Source organism: Pristiophorus japonicus, chromosome 6, assembly GCF_044704955.1.
Source record: "Pristiophorus japonicus isolate sPriJap1 chromosome 6, sPriJap1.hap1, whole genome shotgun sequence".
Taxonomy (NCBI): domain Eukaryota; kingdom Metazoa; phylum Chordata; class Chondrichthyes; family Pristiophoridae; genus Pristiophorus; species Pristiophorus japonicus.
The window spans coordinates 190,909,453-190,915,442 of NC_091982.1; the positions used below are offsets into that span (position 1 = coordinate 190,909,453).

General features: G+C 47.1%; 1 pseudogene; it reads left to right on the plus strand.

Moving 5' to 3' along the window:
- Positions 1-315: 315 nt before the first annotated feature.
- Positions 316-440, plus strand: LOC139266525 (5S ribosomal RNA; annotated as a pseudogene).
- Positions 441-5,990: the final 5,550 nt, after the last annotated feature.

A 5,990-nucleotide genomic window follows, 5' to 3' on the forward strand; every position in this document is an offset into this window, starting at 1 on the left:
TCCACCGGTACGCTCGCGGTCTTCCGCGAGAGGTGGGCACCGGAGGGACTGGAGTGCATCATCACGCCCGGCAACCAAATTTTAATTTGATTTTACGTTTTTTAAGTTTAATTTGTTTTAATTGCCGGTGCTTTTAGTGTCCCCCTCCCCTTTTATAGGGGGCACTGGGGAAAATTGTGATTTTAGTGCCCAAAAAAAAAAAGGGGGAAAAAAAAGGGCCTTGTAAATGTCTGGAGTGTCACCCAGGTCGGGTGGCACCGTTTAATGTTTTATGTTTTTGCAGGTGAACTCCAAAAAGAGTTTCATGCACAAGGAGCCTACGGCCACACTAGTCTGAAAAAAAAAACGCCCGATCTCGTCTGATCTCGGAAGCTAAGCAGAGTCAGGCCTGGTTAGTACTTGGATGGGAGACTGCCTGGGAATACCAGGTGCAGTCGGTCCAAAAAGAGTTTCATGCACAAGGACCCCCAGGTCCCTTGCAACACAGCATGTTGTAATTTCTCCCCATTCAAATAATATTTCCTTTTACTGTTTTTTTTTCCAAGGGGTGGATGACCTCACATTTTCTGACATGGTATTCCATCTGCCAAACCTTAGCCCATTCGCTTAACCTATCTAAATCTCTTTGCAGCCTCTCTGTGTCCTCTACACAACCCGTTTTCCCACTAATCTTTGTGTCATCTGCAAATTTTGTCACACTACACTCTATCCCCTCTTCCAGGTCATCTATGTATATTGTAAACAGTTGTGGTCCCAGCACCGATCCCTGTGGCACACCACTAACCACCGATTTCCAACCCGAAATGGACCCATTTATCCCGACTCTCTGCTTTCTGTTAGTCAGCCAATTCTCTATCCATGCTAATACATTTCCTCTGACTCCGCGTACCTTTATCTTCTGCAGTAACCTTTTGTGTGGCACCTTATCGAATGCCTTTTGGAAATCTAAATACACCACATCCATCGGTACACCTCTATCCACCATGCTCGTTGTATCCTCAAAGAATTCCAGTAAATTAGTTAAACATGATTTCCCCTTCATGACTCCATGTTGCGTCTGTTTGATTGCACTATTCCTATCTAGATGTCCCGCTATTTCTTCCTTAATGATAGCTTCAAGCATTTTCCCCACAACAGATGTTAAACTAACCAGCCTATAGTTACCTGCCTTTTGTCTGCCCCCTTTTTTAAACAGAGGCGTTACATTAGCTGCTCTCCAATCCGCTGGTACCTCCCAAGAACCCAGAGAATTTTGGTAGATTATAACGAATGCATCTGCTATAATTTCCGCCATCTCTTTTAATACGTTGGGATGCATTTCATCAGGACCAAGGGACTTGTCTACCTTGAGTCCCATTAGCATGTCCAGCACTCCCCCCTAGTGATAGTGATTATCTCAAGGTCCTCCCTTCCCACATTCCCGTGACCAACAATTTTAAGCATGGTTTTTGTATCTTCCACTGTGAAGACCGAAGCAAAATAATTGTTTAAGGTCTCAGCCATTTCCACATTTTCCATTATTAAATCCCCCTTCTCATCTTCTAAGGGACCAACATTTACTTTAGTCACTCTTTTCCGGTTTATATAAGACAGAGGTAGAGAGGCGCAAAGGTTTAGGGAGGGGGTTCCAGAGCTTAAAGCCTAGACAGCTGAAGGCACGGCCACCAATTGAGGGGCAAAGGAAATCGGAAATGCAAATGAGATCAGAATTGAAGGATGGAAGGGATGGAGGAAGTTACAGAGATAGGGAGATCAAACCAGATCAAAACAAACAGAAATTGAAACTGCTTGATTAGCGATGAAAGAAAAAGAGAGATGTTGAGTTACAGACCAGGAGCTTCTGTTAGAGGATGAGCGAGAGCAACATAGCATTGTTTCTGGTTGGGCATTTCATGTCTTAGCAAACCTTTGTGTAACAAAAAATCCCCTCACCTCTCCCTTTATTCTGTGGGTGATTACTGAATAACAAACCAGTGCAAATAGTTTTTCCCACTTTACCTTCTTAAATCCTCTCATTCAAACACCACTATAGGTTCTCCTATTCGCCTTTTATGTTTTAATGAATAAAGCCCCTGTATCTCTAGTCTCTCCTCATTACTAACGCTTATCGTCACTAGGATCATCTCAGTTAATCTCTTCCATACACTTTCCATGGCTTTGACATCTTTCGTAAAGTAAAGTAGCCAAAACTAGATATAATGGCCTAAAGATTCGTCTCAGGCGGTGGCGAAAATCGGGCGGTATAGGAACAGCCGCATCTAACTGCAATGGATCTGAATATCAGTGGTGTGTATAACGGGTGGTACAGGATTGGCCATCTCTGACTGCAATGGAACTGAATATCAGACACTGCGTATAATGGGTGGCCCAACCAATACCACCCATTTTGCGCCACCACCCGAGACCAATTTCTAAGCCAATATTTTTATTGAAGTTTAAGTAATTATTTGGATAAATTTAGCATGATCTTTTTTGCTTTTGTTCTCAGTGCCTCTATTTATAAAATCTAAGATCTCATACCCTATTCAATAACTTTATCAACTTGTCCTCCCAAAGGCACTCTGCTTCTCTTTTCTGTTTAAAGTTTTACCATTTGTCATCTCCTTATTCATCATTGCTAAATTTGGAGCTGCTGGAGGGAGTTTTGAGCCTCAATGGACCTCTCAAGGGGACAACATGAGAAATAAAAAGTTATTATATTTTGACGTCACAAGGATGGAGGATGGTGATTGGTTCTTCCATATTAATTGAATCAATGGACAGGGAATGAATTTTAAAGAAAGCTAAAAAACCTATTTAATTTGCTTCAATTGCTGATTTTCTAATTTTAACTTTATTTATAATTATTGTATATATTATTTAATTTTAATTATAATTAATCTTTATTATACTGATTTTACTATTGTACAATGTAATTTGAATTTTTTTTTTAGTTTGCATCTGTTTTCACAAAGGAAAGAGGTAATGCAGACACTGCTATCAAGGAGGAGTGTGATATTCTGGATGAAATAAATATAGTGAGAGAGGCAGTGGTTTAGCAGCTTTGAAAGTAGATAAGTCCCCAGGCCCGGATGAAATGCATCCCAGGCTATTGAGCAAAATAGCAGAGGCCTTGACCATTATTTTCCAGTCCTCTTTGGATCTGGGCATGGTGCCGGAGGATTGGAGGACTACTAATGTACCCTTGTTTAAGAAGGGAAAAAGGGATAGGCCGAGTAATTACAGGCCTGTCAGCCTAACCTCAGTGGTAGGAAAATTATTGGAAAAATTCCTGAAAGACAGGATAAATCTACATTTGGAAAGGCAAAGATTAATTAGGGACAGTCAGCACGGATTTGTTAAGGGAAGATCGTGTTTGACTAACTGATTGAATTTTTGAAGGATGTAACCAAGAGGGCCAATGAGGGTAGTGCATACAATGTAGTATATATGGACTTTAGCAAGGCTTTTGATAAGGTCCCACATGGTAGACTGATCATGAAGGTTAAAGCCCATGGGATACAGAGCAAAGTGGCAAGTTGGATCCAAAATTGGCTTGGAGGTAGGAAGCAAAGGGTAATGATTGATGGGTGTTTTTGTGACTGGAAGGATGTTTCTAGTGGGGTTCCACAGGGCTCAGTACTGGGTCCCTTGCTTTTGTGGTATATATCAATGATTTAGATTTGAATATAGGGAGTAAGATGAAGAAGTTTGCAGACGCCACTAAAATTGGCTGTGTGGTTGATAATGAAGAAGAAAGTCATGGACTGCAAGAGGATATCAATCTACTGGTCAGGTGGGCAGAGCAGCGACAAATGGAATTTAATTCAGAGAAGTGTGAGCTGATGCACTTTGGGAGGGCTAATAAGGAAAGGGTATACACATTAAGCCGTAGGCCACTTAATTGTGTAGATGAACAAAGGGACCTTGGAGTGCTTGTCCACAGAACTCTTTTGGGAGGAAACCAAATCATTAATTCTTAAATCGTGTCCCCCCAATCTGGGGGGCACAGCAAACATTTACAAGGTCCTTTTTTTTTCTTTTTTTTGTGGTTTTTTTGTGTTTTTGTTTTATTTTAAAGTTTTTTTGGGCACTAAAATCATATATTTTTCCTCCAAGTGCCCCCTATAAAAGGGGAGGGGGACACTAAAAACACCGGCAATTAAAACAAATAAAACTTTAAAACATAAAATCAAATTAAAATTTGGTTGCCGGGCGTGATGATGTACTCCAGTCCCTCCGGTGCCCACCTCTCGCGGAAGGCCGCGAGTGTACCGGTGGACACCACGTGCTCCATCTCCAAGGACACCCTGGCGCGGATGTACGCGTGGAAGAGAGGCAGGCAGTCAGGTTGAACGACCCCCTCGACTGCCCGCTGCCTGGATCGGCTGATGGCACCCTTGGCCGTGCCCAGGAGCAGTCCTACGAGGAGGCCCTCGGACCTACCCGCTCCCCTCCACACAGGGTGCCCAAAGATCAGGAGTGTGGGACTGAAGTGCAGCCAGAATTTCAGGAGCAGCCCCTGTAAATAATAAAACAGGGGCTGCAACATTGTGCATTCGATAAAAACATGGAACAAGGACTCTTCCAGACCGCAGAAATTGCAGGCGGCCTGGGAGCCCGTGAACCGGCTTAAAAATTTATTGCACGGCACTGCTCCGTGCACCACCCTCCAGGCCAAGTCCCCGTTAAATACTGGGAGGACTCCCGCGTAGAGTGCCCTCCATCGGGGACCCCCGCCTCCTCCGGACGGCAAGATGGTACGCCATGGCGTGTCCGGACGGCAGGCGAGGATGGCAAAGTTGAGAGTGTGCAGGAGCAGCCCATACAGGAAACCCCTCCACGCGGAACTGAAAGGTACGGAGGGGATTTCCTCGAGGCGGCTCAAGTTGTGAGGCGCCGGCTCCCGAGGGAGGTTCCGGGGTTTGGCGTCGATGAGGAATTCCGTCCGGACGGGGGTCAGTTCAGACGGGATTTCCCCACGTGCTGGAGCCTCCTCGATGCACCTAACGGACTCGGGGCCCAGAGCCGTTTTTAGCGACTCGATGGGATCGGCCGCGCGCGGACGTTGGCAGAATTTAGGCGCCGCGCCAGCGTGTCTGGCGCCATCCAGCCCGCTCCTCCGCCATCGAGCAGGTCCCTGACCCTGGTCACCTCACCAGCCACAGCCCTCTCGTCCGACCGCCACCTAAAACCTCGGTCGTGGAGGTACGGATTCCCGAGCAGCGGCTCCTGCAGGACAGCCGCCACTCCAGCCGGTGGAGAGCTGCGCTTGGTGGAGACTTTGTTCCAGATCCTGGTGAGTTCCTTGTAAAAGACAGGCAGCTCCTGGAAGGCAGTCCTGATGCCCCCCAAGCTTACAAACAGGAGCTGCGTGTCGTAGTTGAGGCCGTGCTGCTGGCGGAAGAAGTACGTCGCCAGAGCACGCCACCTGGGAGGGGGCTCGACGTAAAGGTATCTCTGCAGGGTCTGAAGACGGAAAGTCGTGAGCTGGGTGCTGACGCACACCAACGACTGGCCGCAATCCCCAAGCGGGAGACTCAAGACCGCGGCAGAGACCCAGTGCTTCCTGTTGTTCCAGAAGAAGTCCACCAGCTTCTTCTGTATCTTGGTGACAAACGCAGGGGGAGGGGTCAAAGTGACCAGCCGGTACTACAACATGGCGGCCACCAGCTGGTTTATGACTCGCGCTCGACCCCTGTAGGACAGCACTCAGAGCAGTCCTGTCCAGCGCCCTAGGCGAGCGGCGACCTTGGCCTCCAGCTCTTGCCAGTTCGCCGGCCAGGCTTCCTCGTCGGGTCTAAGGTAGACTCCCAGATAGAGCAGATGGGTCATGCTCCAGGCAAAAGGCCTGAGCTCCTCTGGCAGGGAGTCCACCCGCCACTGACCCACCAGGAGTCCGGAACATTTCTCCCAGTTGATCCTGGCGGAGGATGTGGCCGAGTAAATCTCCTGGCACTCACGTATCCTCCGCAGGTCAGCGGGATCCTCTACCGCGAGGAGCACGTCAT